The sequence below is a fragment of the Amblyraja radiata genome, chromosome 1 (genome assembly GCF_010909765.2).
Source record: "Amblyraja radiata isolate CabotCenter1 chromosome 1, sAmbRad1.1.pri, whole genome shotgun sequence".
Lineage (NCBI taxonomy): Eukaryota > Metazoa > Chordata > Chondrichthyes > Rajiformes > Rajidae > Amblyraja > Amblyraja radiata.
In genome coordinates, this window is record NC_045956.1 from 186,021,293 (window position 1) to 186,039,480 (window position 18,188).

The 18,188-nt window shown below is 46.4% G+C and overlaps 1 protein-coding gene across 1 annotated transcript in view; it reads right to left on the reverse strand.

Annotated features, from left to right (window-relative positions):
- LOC116987847 (dedicator of cytokinesis protein 2-like) overlaps positions 1-18,188 on the reverse strand; it is a 1,012,655-nt gene that overhangs the window by 883,363 nt on the left and 111,104 nt on the right. The gene's annotated exons all lie outside the window — the stretch shown is intronic.

The following is an 18,188-nucleotide window of genomic DNA, read 5'->3' on the forward strand; positions in this document are numbered from 1 at the left end:
AACTTGCCCTACACATCGCCTTTAAACTTTCCCCTTTTCACCTTTAAGCTATGCCCTCTATTTCCACCCTGGAGTAAAGGTTCTGGTCGACTACCCTATCGCTGCCTCTTATAATTTTCATGTTCATAAGTTCCAGGAGAAGAATGAGGCCAATCGGCCCATCGAGTCTACTCTGCCATTCAATCATGGCTGATCTAACCCCATTCTCCTGCCTTCTCCCCATAACCTCAGACACCCGCACTGATCAAGAATCGGTCAATCTCCGCCTGAAAAATATCCACTGACTTGGCCTCCACAGCCCTCTGTGACAATGAATTCCACAGATTCACCACCCTCTGACTAAAGAAATTCCTCCTCATCTCCATTCAAAAAGGATGATTTTAAATTCTGAGGCTATAGCCTCTAGTCCGAGACTCTCTCTCTAGTGGAAACATCCTCTCGGTTAGTATCCTTCTTGATTAGTGCAGGTGTCAGAGGTTATCGGGAGAAGGCAGGAGAATGGGGTTAGGAGGGAGAGATGGATCAGCTATGATTGAATGGCAGAATAGAGTTGATGGGCCGAATGGCCTAATTCTTCTCCAATCACTTATGATCTTATGATCTCTCCACATCTGCTCTCTCCAGGCCTTTCACTATTTGGTGAGTTTCAATTAGATTTCTGAATCCTCTCCCCATTCAGAAAATAGTCTAAGCCTTTATTCCACCGCCAATATGCATGACTCCATGGTTTTATATCGGTCTCTCAGTCTGAAGAAGGGTTCCGACCCAAAAAGTCGCCTATCCATGTTCTCCGGAAACGCTGCCTGACCCGCTGTACTCTGTGTCCTTTTATATAGGTCCATAAGGTTAAGGAGATGAGGGAAGGTACAACACATGATCTGTTCCATCCTATAACACTCCCATTACAGTATAACAACAAGTCTCGGGATGTACTGAACACAAGCAGCCTGGGACACCAGGAGTCACGGTGGTGAAGCAGTAGAGTTGCTGCCTTACGTCATCAGAGTCCTGGGTTCGATCTTAACTATGGGTGCTATCTGCACGGAGTTTGCACGTTCTCCCCATCAGGCAAGAGATACAGAAGTGGGAAAACGCACACCACCAGATTCAAGGACAGTTTCTTCCCAGCTGTTATCAAGCAACTGAACCATCCTATCACAACCAGAGATCAGCGCTGAACTACTATCTACCTCTTTGATGACCCTCGGACTATCCTTGATCGGACTTTGCTGGCTTTACCTTCTAATGATAAGTTAATCTCTTATCATTAGAATTCCTCATAGGCCTCTTAGAATAAAGGGGAGGTCATTTCAGACTGAGGTGAGAAAAAACTTTTTCACCCAGAGAGTTGTGAATTTGTGGAATTCCCTGCCACAGAGGGCAGAGGAGGCCAAGTCACTGGATGGATTTAAGAGAGAGTTAGATAGAGCTCTAGGGGCTAGTGGAGTCAAGGGATATGGGGAGAAGGCAGGCACGGGTTATTGATAGGGGACGATCAGCCATGATCACAATGAATGGCGGTGCTGGCTCGAAGGGCCGAATGGCCTCCTCCTGCACCTATTTTCATGTTTCTATGTCTATGTTTCTATCATGTATCTGTACATTGTAAATGGATCGATTGTAATCATGTATTGTGTTTCTGCGGAGTGGTTAGCAAGCAACAAAACGGGAAACACTGTACCTTCACTGTGCATGTGACAAATAAAATTGACATTGACTTTGCACCTTGGTACACATGACAATAAACTAAACTCAAACTGACCTGCGTGGGTTTTACCTGGGAACTCCGCTCTCCTCCCACATTCCAAAGACATGCTGCTTTTGTAGGCTTCGGTAAAGATAGTAAATTGTCCCTAGCGTGTACGGGATAGTTTTAGTGTACGGGGATGGCTGGCGTGACACGGTGGGCCTGTCTACCCGCTTTATCTCTAAACTAAACTAAACCTGACACGTCAGTCTCATCAAAATACTCCCTTCAAAAACGAGTGAGAAATGCTGATCTAATTCCACAATGAACAAAAAAAAATGTCAGCTATGTGAATTGCCCCGAAAACATCCACCGCTGAGTGACTGTGAAGGAAAAGTTATAATTAAGCTCTCAACGCTAATTAAGCTGGTATTCATGTCTCAGTGTGTCATGGTGCCATAATTGGTTATTACAAAACAGGGCAGCTGTAGTCTCTCAAACATCTCCCCACTAATTCTCACATTAGTTTTATAATTGGCCTTTTTGTAACAGAGCACGTGGGGCAGCGAATGTCATTATCCTCGTTTTATCAAGAGTCAAGAGTGTTTTATTGTCATGTGTCCCAGATAGGACAATGACATTCTTGCTTGCTGCAGCACAACAGAATATGTAAACATAATACAGAACAGGAGAGAAAAAGTTCAGCGTGTGTGTATATATACTCTGGAATTCTCTGCCACAGAAGGTAGCTGAGGCCAGTTCATTGGCTATATTTAAGAGGGAGTTAGATGTGGCCCTTGTGGCTAAAGGGATCAGGGGGTATGGAGAGAAGGCAGGTACGGGATACTGAGTTGGATGATCAGCCATGATCATATCGAATGGCGGTGCAGGCTCGAAGGGCCGAATGGCCTACTCCTGCACCTATTTTCTATGTTTCTATGTTTCTATACACACGCACATATACTCAATAAATAAACAAATATAGTGCAATAATTACGATGGTCTGTTGTAGTTCACAGCTTATGAGGTTGTTGTGTTTAATAGCCTGAAGGCTGTGGGGAAGAAGCTGTTCCTGAACCTGGACGTTACAGTTTTCAGGCTCCTGTACCTTCTTCCTGATGGCAGCGGTGAGATGAGTGTGTGGCCAGGATGGTGTGGGTCTTTGATGATGTTGGCTGCCTTTTTGAGGCAGCGACCTCGATAAATCCCTTCGACGGTGGGGAGGTCAGAGCCGGTGATGGACTGGGCAGTGGTCACTACTTTTTGTAGTCTTTTCCGCTCCTGGACGTTCAAGTTGCCGAACTACCTCCCCCAAAAATAAAAGCCTTTCTTTTTCGAGTGGCCACACACACACACACACACACACACACACACACACACACACACACACACACACACACACACACACACACACACACACACACACACACACACACACACACACACACACACACACACACACACACACACACACACACACACGGATGGGAAAAGCAATGGTGATTAAAAACGCAATGGCCTTGAACAAGTCACAGTCAGCAGATGAGCTTGGCTTGACAGTAGGAACCACATTGCCTTGTGTCTCTTGGGCACGTGGTTATCACGTTAGTGATGATGGATTCTGTTTTAACCTTCTGCCTGCTATCATTCTTTTATATCAAGATGACTGGAGTAACATGTAGATGGACCTGATGGTATACCCGGTCGTGTTCTAAAAACCTGTGCAGACCAACTGGCTGCCGTTTTTACAGATATTTTCAACCTCTCACTTCTGAGGTCTGAGGTCCCCACCTGCTTTAAAAGGGTATCAATTATACCGGTGCCCAAGAAGAGCAAGGTGACGTACCTCAATGACTATTGACCAATGGCACTAATGTCTATGGTGATGAAGCGCTTTGAGAGGTTGGTTATAATGCACATCAACTCCTACCTTGACCTGGACCCACTGCAGTTTGCTTACCGCCACAACAGATCAACAGTGGATGCGATATCTCTGGCTCTGCACTCCGTACTGGACCACTTGGACAACAAAAACTCATATGTCAGGCTGTTATTCATTGACTACAGCTTGGCATTTAACATCATCATCCCCTCCAAGCTGGTTACCAAGCTCACGGAACTGGGTCTCTGCGCATCCCTCTGCAATTGGATCCTCGACTTCCTCATCCACAGACCACAGTCTGTTTGAATTGGAGGAACCACTTTATCCTCAGTAACAGTTAGTACGGGAGCACCTCACCCCTGCTGTACTCACTCTATACTCATGACTGCGTAGCCGGTCATAGTGCGAACTACATCATCAGGTTCGCCGATGACACCACTGTGGTTGGACGAATCACAGATGGGGACGAGTCAGAGTATAGAAGTGAGATCGATCGACTGACCAAATGGTGCCAGCACAACAACCTGGCTCTCAACATCAGTAAGACCAAGGAACTAATCGTGGACTTTAGTAGGGGAAGGATGAGAACCCACAATTCTGTCTATATCAATGGGCCGATGGTGGAGAGGGTCAAAAACTTCAAATTCCTGGGTGTGCATATATCAGAAGACCTTTCCTGGACCCAGCACACCGATGGAATTATAAAGAAGGCACATCAGCGACTCTACTTCCTGAGAAGATTACGGAGATTCGGCATGTCGAAGAGGATTCTCCTAAACTTCTACAGGTGCACGGTAGAGAGCCTTCTGACCGGTTGCATCGCGGCCTGGTTCAGCAACTTGAACGTCCAGGAGCGGAAAAGACTACAAAATGTAGTGACCACTGCCCAGTCCATCACCGGCATTGACGTGCTGCAGCAAGTAAGAATTTCATTGTCCAGTCCGGGACATATGACAATAAAACACTCTTGACTCTTGACTCTCTTTGACTTGGGTCAGGACCCTTCTTCAAGCTAAAATCCTAGCCTGCCCAACCAAGCCTGCTCTTTAGCATTCCGAAGAAAATGGTGTTGTCAGCTTCTGATCATCTTTGCTACATCATAGAAACATAGAAACATAGAAAATGTGTGCAGGGGGAGGCCATTCGGCCCTTCGAGCCAGCACCGCCATTTATTGTGATCATGGCTGGTCGTCCCCTATCAATAACCCGTGCCTGCCTTCTCCCCATATCCCTTGACTCCACTAACCCCTAGAGCTCTATCTAACTCTCTCTTAAATCCATCCAGTGACTTGGCCTCCACTGCCCTCTGTGGCAGGGAATTCCATAAATTCACAACTCTCTGGGTGAAAACTTTTTTTTCTCACCTCAGTCTTAAATGACCTCCCCTTTATTCTAAGAATGTGGCCCCTAGTTCCGGATTCGCTCCACAATGGGAACATTTTTCCTGCATCTAGCTTGTCCAGTCCTTTTACAATTTTATATGTTTCTACAAGATATCCCCTCATCCTTCTGAACTCCAGTGAATACAAGCCTAGTCTTTTCAATCTTTCCTCATATGACAGTCCCGCCATCCCAGGGATCAATCTTGTGCCAGAACAAAACTCATGTTATGGTCATATGACCAAGCCTCTGTCATTACCCTTACGTGCCTGGAAGCACAGACATTAACGAAAAGCATCAGATTTGCAACTGAGACAGTGGCCAATTGACAATTGGCCTTGAGCTTCGAAATGTCTAAAACTGGCAAGATGAAAATTGATATAATTGGATGATTGGACACAGTTTGGAACTGATGAGGCCGCAGCTACTGCAGTTCCCCAGTCATTACATGAGTTCGGTAAATTAATTTGACACAGTCTCGATTTAGCTGGAAGCTGGTACCAGTCTAAATCATCACTAATTGAGCTGTGAGCTTCCAAGGTCTCGAGGATCTTCCTACGTGACATATTAAAGCATTGCTCAGATCCGGGTTTGGTCACCCCATCACTGAACGAAATGGTGGTGAAACTGTGCAATTTATTACTCACAGAAGGCTGTGGAGACCAAGTCAATGGATTTTTTTAAGGCAGAGAGTTTTGATTAGTATGGGTGTCAGGGGTTATGGGGAGAAGGCAGGAAGGAGAGATAGATCATCCATGATAGCATGACGGAGTAGACTTGATGGGCCGAATGGCCTAACTCTGCTCCTATCACTTATGAGCTTATGATCTCTCCACATACACTCGATTTAGGCCTTTCACTATGTGAACATGAAATGGATGACATGTGATTGGTTATTGGTTAAGGGCTTGGACACGCTAGAGGCAGGAAACATCTTCCCGATGTTGGGGGAGTCCAGAACCAGGGGTCACAGTTTAAGAAAAAGGGGTAGGCCATTTAGGACTGAGATGAGGAAAAACTTTTTCACCCAGCAAGAGAGCGTACAAACTCCACAGTTATAACAGCGGAGGCAAGGATTGAACCCATGTCCCCCGCGTCATAGAGTCATACAGCGTGGGAACACGTCCATTGGTCCAACTTGCCCAGACCACCCCATCTACACTAGTCCCATTTGGCTGCGCTTGGCCCATATCACTCCAAACCTATCCATGTACCTGTCCAAATGTTTTTTGAACACTGCGACTGAACTATTCCTCTGGCAGCTCGTTCCATACACCTATTACGCTTTGTGTGAAAATGTAGCCTCTCAGGTTCCTATTACATCTTGCCCCCCCTCACTTTCAAACGATGCCCTCTGGTTCTTCACTTTAGACCTTAGATAAACAGCGTGGAAACAGACCGTTCAGACCACCGAATCCACGCCGACCAGTGATCACCCCGTACACTAGAAACATAGAAACATAGACAATAGGTGCAGGAGTAGGCCATTCGGCCCTTCGAGCCTGCACCGCCATTCAATATGATCATGGCTGATCATCCAACTCAGTATCCTGTACCTGCCTTCTCTCCATACCCCCTGATCCCTTTAGCCACAAGGGCCACATCTAATTTCCTCTTAAATATAGCCAATGAATTGGCCTCAACTACCTTCTGTGGCAGAGAATTCCACAGATTCACCACTCTCTGTGTGAAATTTATTTTTCTCATCTCGGTCCTAAAAGATTTCCCCCTTATCCTTAAACTGTGACCCCTTGTTCTGGACTTCCCCAACATCGGGAACAATCTTCTTGCATCTAGCCTGTCCAACCCCTTAAGAATTTTGTAAGTTTCTATAAGATCCCCCCTCAATCTTCTAAATTCTAGCGAGTACAAGCCGACTAGGACTATTCTATGCACGAGGGACAATTTATAATTTACAGAAGGCAATTAATCTACAAACCTACACGATTTTGGGGTGTGGGAGGGAACTGGAGCACCCGGAGAAAGCCCACACAGGTCACGGGGAGAACGTACAAACTCCGTACAGACAGCGCCCACAGTCAGGATCGAACCCGGGTCTCTGGCAGCGCGACTCACCCGTTGTAGCGGCCCCTACAGCCTGTCTGTCTTTTTTTTATTTTTTGTCTAGTTAAATGTAGTGTTTGCTGTTTTTTAATACTGGTTTTAAATGTGTATATGTGGGAGGCGGGGGGGGGGGGGGCAGGGGGAAACTGTCTAAATCTCTTCCCTGTCTGGGAGACCCGACCTTTTCCCTGTCGGGTCTCCGTTGTCGTTGGGGCCTAGCACCGTGGAGCGGCCTCCAGCCTGAACGACCCGGGGGCTCGGGAGACTGCGGATCTGCGGACTACTCACCATCGTGGGGCTGGCCGGCCTCGGAGCGTGGGGAGCGGTGGTGACTCGCTGCTGTGACTCGACTCCTGGGGCTCGGAGGCTCCAGCAACACAGCCGCAGGTCCGGTGGACTGGGACATCGGGAGCTCATGGGTCCGGGGGGAGAGAGAGACCGCTTCCCGGAGCTCCCACAACGCGACTTCTCCAGCCCGTGTCGCGGGGTTGGAACGACCCGGAGCGGGGTCATACATTGCCCGGCACGGCTTCATGGCCGTGGGACATTCCAGCGCCCGCCGGGGGCTCCAACTTCGAGACTTCTAGACCGGGAGCGGGGCCGTAAATCGCCCGGCGCGGCCTAAAATGGCCGTGGGACTTAGCATCGCCCGCCTGGGGCTTGGACATCGGGAGAGACATGGAGAACAGGGGAGAGAAAAGACCTTGCCTTCCATCACAGTGGGTTCACTGTGATGGATGTTTGTGTGAACTAAATTGTGTGTATGTCTAGGAATTGTCTTTGTTTGTATGGCTGTGGAAACAGAGGCTCAAATGACAATAAAATTGTATTGTATTGTATTGTATTGTGTGGCAGCAACTCTACCGCTGCGCCACCATGGCAACCCAAATCACAGCCTAGCTGGGATCTATCACAAAGGTGTAGACTGGCCCTGGGATTTTGAAGTCCTGTCATTCATTGTTGGTTGATGCCCAGAAGATGGACACAAATAGCTGGAGTAACTCAGCGGGTCAGGCAGCATCTCTGGAAAAAAGGAATAGGTGTCGTTTCGGGTCAAGACCCTTCCTATGACCCTTCTTGCATCTGCAGTTCCTTTTCTACAAATTTGGTTTATCATAAGATCATGAGATCGCAAGTGATGTGACTAGAGTTAGGACAGTCGGCCGATCAAGTCTACTCCACCATTCAATGATGGATGATGTACAGTATCTTCCCCTCTCAACCCCATTCTCCTGCCTTCTCCCCATAACCTCTGACACGCGTACTAATCAAGAATCTATCCATCTCTGCCTTATATACATCCACTGGCTTTGCCTACACAGCCTTCTGTGGCGAAGAATTCCACGCCGATTTATTCCACGCCAGTTTAACTTGTAAACTACGGGACACAAAACACGCAGTCGCTCTGAAGTTAAGCAACATTGATATTCAGGCTGTCTTCTGTTCGTGTGAACAACATCAACCTCTGCAGTTCAACAGCAATTCATTCTGTCGAGAGGCTTTGCGACATTTCCCCAGATGTGATAAGGAAATAAATAAATTCAAATATCTTTTCCTCCTTATCAAAAAGAGATATTAAGCGACCAGGAGCAAACAGGAAGAAAAATTAACACTGAGGCAGGAACAAAACAACTTAAAATAAAACCATTAGATTGCAGATCACCAACCAGATTAGAATTGAAAAGTTAAAGACAAGCTGAAAATGTTTAGTTTAAGTTTAGAATAGAGATACAGTGAGCCCGAGTTCCCCACACATTAACACTATCCTACACACACTAGGGACAATTTTACATTCATTCCAAGCCAATTAGCCGATAATCCTGTACGTCAGAATGGAGATGAGGAAAAACCTTTTCCCACGGAGGGTTGCGCATCTGTGGAATTCTCTGCCTCAGAAGGCAGTGGAGGCCGGTTCTCAAGAGTCGAGTCAAGAGAGTTTATTGTCATGTGTCCCAGATAGCATCACGTACCTACGACTAGCATCACGTCCTACCTACGACCTACCTATGACCTCCTACGATCTCCTACGACCTTGTGACGACCATGCTGCGAGTATGAGTCAAGGGCAAACTCGGCAGAGGTCGTGAATTAGGTCGTGAAAGTGGGACAGGCCCTTTAAGACCGATGAGGTAGATAGTAGTTCAGGACTGCTCTCTGGTTGTGGTAGGATGGTTCAGTTGCCTGATAACAGCTGGGTAGAAACTGACCCTGAATCTGGAGGTTGTGTGTTTTCACACTTCTGTACCTTTTGCCTGATAGGAGAGGGGAGAAGAGGGAGTGGCCGGGGTGCGACTGGTCCTTGATGATGCTGCTGGCCTTGCCGAGGCAGCGTGAGGTGTAAATGGAGTCAATAGAAGAACAATAAACGCAGTCGAAAGAATACCGAGTGCTTGGATTCATAAAGCTTTTCCAGATTTAAAAGCTGTCTTGCAATTTGTGTTCCACTTGAAGCAGTCCCAGTTTCAAACCTCTCCTTGATTTATATCGATCAGATAAGAGGTTTAGCTGCCTTACTGGGTTGCAAATTGATATTTATTTTTAATCTGAAGCTGATGGATGGGGCACAGCATCATCATCATAACACATTCTAAGCTGGTCGTTTGGATTAATCCTCCTTGATCTTTCTTGGACGAGTCAAACCACAATCGGCATCTTTCTCTTCTAAGATAAGGACTCCAAATACATTGCCTTTAGAAAATCCCTTCACTGGATGTAACGACACCATTATTTATTGTCTGTCATTGACTACCCTTGAAACAGTTCATAGGTTCACAAGTGACAGGAGCAGAATTCGGCCATTCGGCCCGGGATGGCGGGACTGTCATATGCTGAGAGAATGGAGCAGCTGGGCTTGTACACTCTGGAGTTTAGAAGGATGTGAGGGTTTTCTCATTGAAACATATAAGATTGTTAAGGGCTTGGACACGCTAGAGGCAGGAAACATGTTCCCGATGTTGGGGGAGTCCAGAATCAGGGGCCACAGTTTAAGAATAAGGGGTAAGCCATTTAGAACAGAGACGAGGAAACACTTTTTCTCACAGAGAGTGGTGAGTCTGTGGAATTCTCTGCCTCAGAGGGCGGTGGAAGCAGGTTCTCTGGATGCTTTCAAGAGAGAGCTAGATAGAGCTCTTAAAGATAGCGGAGTCAGGGGATATGGGGAGAAGTCAGGAACGGGGTACTGATTGTGGATGATCAGCCTTGATCACATTGAATGGCGGTGCTGGCTCGAAGGGCCGAATGGCCTACTCCTGCACCTATTGTCTATTGTCTATCAAGTCTACTTTGACACTCAATCATGGCTGGTCTATCTCTCCCTCCTAACCCAATTCTCCTGCCTTCTCCCCATAACCCCTGACCCCCGTCCTAATCAACTTCTCTTGGTAGAGCATGCTGAAATGTAGTTAGGACTCTACCAAGTTGATTTGTGCAGAGTCCTAGACAGGTAAGCATTATTTTTTTCTTACAATCTACGGAGGTGAACCAGGTTAATTTTTAAACAACAAACCAACCTATGTTCAGTCCGCCTTGGCCTACGCGATCTCCCAGTTGCCAAACTGACTGACAAGCCAATCAAGGGATAATAACTGAATGTGTATGGACTCTCCTTCAGGCCTAATCAAGGAAGATTGGTTCAGTTGTTAGCATCAGTGTGTATGAAAATCCAATCCCCTCAGAGTGATTCTAGGCCTTTGGTAGGAAAAGCAATCAGACTGGTCATTCAATGATCCAAGTCCCACTCTTACAGCCCCACTTTAAAGATACCTACCCTCCCTCTTATCAGCTCCTGGGAAAGTTCCCAGAGATGTCTGCAACCTTTCATGCAGTTCTCCATATCCCGGTTGCTAAACACTTTAACCCCCCTCTTCACATTCCCACACTGACCATTCTGTCCTGGGCCTCCTCCATTGTTCACAGTGAGGCCCAGCGCAAGTTGGGGGAACAGCACCTCATATTTAGCTTGGGTAGACAAAAATGCTGGAGAAACCCAGCGGGTGAGGCAGTATCTATGGAGCGAAGGAAATAGGCAACGTTTCGACCCGAAAAGTTGCCTATTTCCTTTGTTCCATAGATGCTGCCTCACCCGCTGAGTTTCTCCAGCATTTCTGTCTACCTTCGATTTTCCAGCATTTGCAGTTCCTTCTTAATCATATTTAGCTTGGGCAGCTTTTACAGCCCAGCAGAATGGATATTGGCCTTCAATTTCAAGTAACCCTTGCAACGCTTTAAAAGGATGAGAGGGGATCTTATTGAAACATATAAGATTATTAAGGGATTATTAACGCTAGAGGCAGGAAACATGTTCCCGGTGTTGGGGGGAGTCCAGAACAGGGGCCACAGTTTAAGAATAAGGAGTAAGCCATTTAGAACGGAGACAAGCAAACAAGGAAAGAGGGCGGTGGAGGCCGGTTCTCTGGATACTTTCAAGAGAGAGCTAGATAGGGCTCTTAAAGATAGCGGAGTCAGGGGATATGGGTGTTAATCCTGGCTAAATTGGAGCAGCCATGGTATTAAAATTGAGTAAGGGCTTGTGTACTGCTAGGCCATTTTGGTCGTTAGATGTGCCTTTGCAGAACTGAGACAAGCTGCAGAATGGGACATCTGCAGTATCTTACAATAAGGTGTAAAATGCATGGAACTGATTGGGTCAATGCAAACCAGATATACATAGTGTCAATTGTGTTGCGAAGCCTTATTTGGATAGTTGTTGATTGGTTGAAATGTTAAGCTTTGTCTGGGTTGTCTGAATCCCAAGGCACATGTTGCATTATCCTTCTATGTTAGCTTCTTTCTGGAAGCTCCTTTTGAATACAATATATTAGTTACTATGTTAATGGGTTAGGGAACTGTTAATCATGTACTGTCATAATCGATATGTGTTATTGGACTGTACAGAGACCACCTCCATGTGGTTCGGCCCCTCAAGGTTCGGGGACCTCTAAAAGGTAGCTCCAACGAGGTCATATGTCGATCTTTTGGAAGAACGCTTGAGACTGCGTGACCTTTTGGAGTGTCTCTGCTTGCACGAGGCTGGAAGGGCTTGGCCAAGCAGATACAAGGATGGAACCCGTGGTGGTTATGTATTGCATTGGGGAACTTGTGTGGCGTGATCCAAAATAAAGTTTAGTTGCTCAAGTGCTTGATTCAGTATTTTATTGACTGAGACTAGACTGGGGGGAGCTTAGAACGAGCTATTTACATGGGGAAAGGGCATGAATGGGGATGATCAGCCATGATCACATTGAATGGCGGTGCTGGCTCGAAGGGTCGAATGGCCTACTCCTGCACCTATTGTCTATCTCTCTTTGCAGCACGTAACTGAAAAGAGTGATTGCTATTCCTGCCGATATTTTAACTTACTTTTGGCTTGGCAGTTTGAAAACTGAAAGCAGGGATCAAACAATGAGCATTGAGAGGAGTCTGGATTTGGAGGCACATTTTTTTCTGAACAAAAGGCAGAACACTGAGGCTGAAAGATGTTTTATTTTGATAAAGAACAGGAAGAAACGCTGCACTTCCCATCAAACAATGCTTTCTCACCAGCTCGAGGAGTTTCCTCAGCCTGAATCTGTTAGCTGTCAGTACTGAAATCCATAATGAAACGAAGAAACTACTCCTGTCAGAAGCAATCATTTTACTCTCGGCTCGCAGATTGTTAACATTTCCACTTTTCTGTCAACTCTACAGCTGGGTAATTCATTTTGATGGTTTCAACACATCTCGAGTAGTAAAAAGATACCGTTGAGAAAACCCATATCTATACACTGCATGAAATATCTTCATTCTTTTTCATCAGCTTGGTTGCAGTTCATAATCCTACTCATAATCATACTTTATTAGCCAAGTATCTGGATCTGTATCTGGATGTAATACGCTGAAAAGCTCCAGGGAGAGCATCATTCAGCACTATGATGATGGTGGATGTGCTAGTCGAGATGGAGATCCTTCTGGAGTTGCATCTTTGTATGTGTTGGTGTTTTGGAGATCTCTGATGCTGGCTGGTAAGGTATTCCAATCATAGAAACATAGAAACATAGAAAATAGGTGCAGGAGGAGGCCATTCGGCCCTTCGAGCCAGCACCGCCATTCATTGTGGTCATGGCTGATCGTCCCCTATCCATAACCCGTGCCTGCCTTCTCCCCATATCCCTTGATTCCACTAGCCCCTCAAGCTCTATCTAACTCTCTCTTAAATCCATACAGTGATTTGGCCTCCACTGCCCTCTGTGGCAGTGAATTCCATAAATTCGCAACTCTCTGGGTTAAAAAGTTTTTTCTCACCTCAGTCTTAAATGACCTCCCCTTTATTCTAAAACTGTGGCCCCTGGTTCTGGACTCGCTCAACATTGGGAACATTTTTCCTGCATCTAGCTTGTCCAGTCCTTTTATAATTTTATATGTTTCTATGAGGTTTCCCCTCATCCTTCTAAACGCCAGTGAATACAAGTCCAGTCTTTTCAATCGTTCCTCATATGACAGTCCCGCCATCCCAGGGATCAATCTCGTGAACCTACGCTGCACTGCCTCAATCACAAGGATGTCCTTCCTCAAATTAGGAGACCAAAACTGTACACAATCCCTTGCTGTCTTGAAGAAAAACAAATTAGAAAGTGCTAATGAAGTGCCATGCGGAATGAAATAATGTCCAGGTTAGTAGTTTCTGGTTGACGTGCCTATGGGTGCCTGTGTTAACTGGACGTGGTCCTCCATCTTTATATCAATAGTGGTATTCTTGATCTTGTGGAATGTTGTCGGTGATTTGCAACCTACAATTTGATTTCCCATACAGTCATACTAATTAAAATGCGGTCGGTGGCCGTGAGCCTTCCGTTGATGGAGCGATCCTTGCTCCCGTAGCCGGCGATCAGGCCATCCGCGTCGGGTCGATCAAGCTCCACGTTAGGGGGGGATCTCAACTCCCCCACGCCGAGCGATCGACCCCGAGTCGGTGCGGGTCAAACCTTCTGCGACTTTGGAGCTTACCGACATCGGTCTCTACCCGAGACTGCAAGCTCCTCGATGTTGAAATCCACAGGAAATCCCCAGGCAAGGAACCGGCTCCGATGGTAGGTCAATATCCCCGTGGTGGGGATCAAAGTCAGTCCCAAGCGAGGCCGCTAGCTCCATGATGTTAGGCCGCAGAGCGACCGGAGATACGATCCGGTAAACAATCGCATCTCCGGCTAGGTAAGAGAATGGAAAAAAGTTTCCCCGACCCCCTCCCCCACCTCCCACATGAAACAAACCAGAGAACTTTGAACTTTTCAAACACACTAAAAATGAAAAAAAAAGATGAAAAGACAGACAGACCGTTGGCGAGGCTGTCACCGCTGACAGCGCCATCTGGTGGAATAGGTTCAGTTCAGATGAGTTTGAGTTTAGTTCATTACCACGTGTACCGAGGTACAGTGAAAAGCTTTTGTTTCCAGTCAGTGGAAAGACAATAGATGATTACAATCGAGCCGTCCACAGTGTACGGATACAGGAGAAAAGGAATAATGTGAATAACATTTAGGGCAAGGTAAAGCCAGCAAAGTCCGATCAAAGATAGTCTGAGGGTCTCCAATGAGTTAGATAGTAGCTCAGGACTGCTCTCTAGTTGTTGGTAGGACAGCTCAGTTGCCTGATAACAGCTGGGAAGAAACTGGGGTTTCTCCTGAATCTGGAGGTGTGCGTTTTCACACTTCTGTACCTTTTGCCCGATGGGAGCGAGGAGGAGAGGCCTCTAGCGTGTCCAATCCCTTAATAATCTGATATGTTTCAATGAGATCCTTTCTCATCTTTCTAAATTCCAGTGTATACAAGCCTAGTCACTCCATTCTCTCAGCATATGACAGTCCCGCCATCCCGGGAATTAACCTTGTAAACCTACGCTGCACTCCCTCAATAGCAAGAATGTCCTTCCTCGAATTTGGAGACCAAAACTGCACACAATATTCCAGGTGTGGTCTCACTAGGGCCCAGTACAACTGCAGAAGGACCTCGTTGCTCCTATACTCAACTCCTCTTGTTATGAAGGCCGACATGTCATTAGCTTTCTTCACTGCCTGCATGCTCACTTAGAAAATAGGTGCAGGAGCAGGCCATTCGGCCCTTCGAGCTGCACCGCATACTCAATATGATCATGGCTGATCATCTAAAATCAGTACCCCGTTCCTGCTTTCTCCCCATGTCCCTTGATTCCGTTAGCCCTAAGAGCTAAATCTAACTCTCTCAAGTGTGTCGACAAGAGTCCAGGACACGCATGTTCCTGTTAATAGGGAAGGGCAAGGCAGGTGGATGTGAGGAAGCTTGGATGACGTTGATGTTGCAGTTATATAAGACGTCGATGAGGCCACATTTAGAGTGCTGATTTCAGTTCTGGGCACCATGTTATAGATATGTTGTAGTCAAGCTGGAAAGGGTGGGGAGAAAATTTATGAGGATGATGCCAGGACTCAAGGACCGGAGCTACAGGGAAAGGTTGAGGAGGCTAGTACCCTATTCCTTGGAGCGTAGGAGGATGAGGGGTGATCTTATAGAGGTGTATACAGTCATGAGAGGAATAGATCGGGTAGAGATAGTCTCTTGCCCAGAGTAGGGGAATTAAGGTGTAAGGTGAGGGGAGAAAGTTATAGACAACAGACAATAGACAATAGATACAACAGGTGCAGGAGTAGGCCATTCAGCCCTTTGAGTCAGCACCGCCATTCAATGTGATCATGGCTGATCATCCCCAATCAGTACCCCGCTCCTGCCTTCTCCCCATATCCCAGATTTTTTATCTTTAAGAGCCCTATCTAGCTCTCTCTTGAAAGCATCCAGAGAACCTGCCTCCACCGCCCTCTGAGGCAGAGAATTACACAGACTCACCACTCTCTGTGAGAAAAAGTGTTTCCTCGTCTCCTTTATAAAAAAGTGTTTCCTCGTCTCCGTTCTAATAGGAACTGTGTTTATTGTCTATTGTCTATTGAATGTGAGGGGTAACTTTTTCATACAGGGGGTGGTGAGTGTGTGGTGTGATCTGCCGCACGAGGTAGTTGAGGCAGGTAGTTTAAGGATCAGTTGGACAGGTACATGGATAGGGCAGGTTTAGAGAGATATGGGCCAACCGTAGGCAGGTGGGACGTGTAGATGGGACATGTTATTTGGTGTGGGCAAGATTGGCCGAAGGGCCTGTTCTATGTAAGACTCTAGTTGTCAGAGATTGCTTCAACTCAACAACCTTCACTTGTTGAAGGAAATGGCAGGAGAAGAAAAAATAATCTTACAAACTCCAGACTTGAAAGTGGAAAGTGCTAAACCTACTAATTTACCAGATTGCTGCTTGGAACATCAGTTCCTTGTTCTGCAGCGCAGCCAATACCACTGCAGCGAAACTCCCTCAGTAAATGTTTCCATTACAATCTAATTTTCTGCATGTATCAAGAACATAACCTTTGCTTCACTGCAGATAGCTGTTGATAAAAGTATTACCTGCCAGGCAGAAAAGAATTATTCCATATTCAGCCATTAAAATGTAGACCGTTGAACAAGACAGAGCCTTGTGCGTATAATTGTAAATCTTACAGCAAGGCTGTCTTTAGTCCTGCAGGATCATTACGGTTATTGATATCAGCAGTCAATCTAATTCATTTAGTTAATGTACACTCTTTGTACATTTGAATTGTAAAAATCATTCTCCGTAGCCATGATTTTTAATAAAGTTTTTTCATAGACACACAGTATCTGGGCGGCACGGTGGCGCAGCGGTAGAGTTGCTGCCTCACAGCGCCAGAGACCCGGGTTCCATCCTGACTATGTCTAGGGTACTGTCTGTACGGAGTTTGTACGTTCTCCCCGTGACCTGCGTGGGTATTTTCCGGGATCTTCGGTTTCCTCCCACACTCCAAAGACGTGCAGGTTTGTCGGTTAATTGGCTTGGTGTAGGTGCAAATTGTCCCGAGTGGGTGTTAATATGTGCGGGGATCGCTGGTCGGCGCGGACACGGTGGGCCGAAGGGTATGTTTCCAAGCTGTATCTCGAAACTAAAAAAAATGAAATACCCCAGTGGGCCGATAATACATAGGATCTTGACCCGAAACGTCACCTATTCCCTCTCTCCAGAGTTGCTGCCCGTCCCGCTGAGTTACTCCAGCATTTTCTGTCTATCTTCGGTGTAAAGCAGTTCCTTCCTAAGCATCTCCGAGATCTTCGGTTTCCTCCCACACTCCAAAGACGTGCAGGTTTGTAGGTTAATTGGCTTTGGTAAATATTGTAAATGTTCCCTAGTGTGTGGGATAGTACTAGTGTAAGGGATTTCTGGTTGGTGGGCCGAATGGCCTGTTTCCAGGCTGTGTCTCTAAACTAAACTAAACTAAAACTAAGATTTGAGAGCTGGATGAACTCAGCAGATCAGGCAGCCTCTGTGGGAAGAAATGGACAGTTGACGTCTCGGGTCAGATCCCTCATCCAGACGAAAGTCCAGAGAAAAGTCTATATCTCTATCAGGTCTCCCTTCAATCTCCGATGTTCCGGAAAAAAGATACAAACTAGAGAAAGAGTCTCGACCCGAGGGTTCGATTGTCCATTTCCCTCAACAGGGTAATGTGCATGTACCAGCTTTGACGAATGTGGCATGGTGGTGCAGTGGTGGAGTTATAGACAATAGACAATAGGTGTAGCAGTAGGCCATTCGGCCCTTCGAGCCAGCACCGCATTTCAATGTGATCATGGATGATCATCCCCAATCAATACCCCGTTCCTGCCTTCTCCCCATATCCCCTGACTCCGCTATCTTTAAGAGCCCTATCTAGCTCTCTCTTGAAATTATCCAGAGAACCTGCCTCCACCGCCCTCTGAGGCAGAGAATTCCACAGACTCACCACTCTCTGTGTGAAAAAGTGTTTCCTCATTTCCGTTCTAAATGGCTCCTTATTCTTAAACTGTGGCCCCTGGTTCTGGACTTCCCCCAAAATCGGGAACATGTTTCCTGCCTCTAGCGTGTCCAAACCCTTAATAATCTTTTACGTTTCAATATACGCCTTTCAGCGCCAGAGACACAGGTTCAATCCTGACTACGGGTGCTTGTATGTACAGAGTTTCTAGTGAGTAGGATAGTGTTTGGGACAGGACAGTGTGGAGGGGGACACAGCGATAAGGAAGGGTAGGGAGTGAAAACGAGATATCAAAGGGGATGCAGATCAAGGAATATGTTGT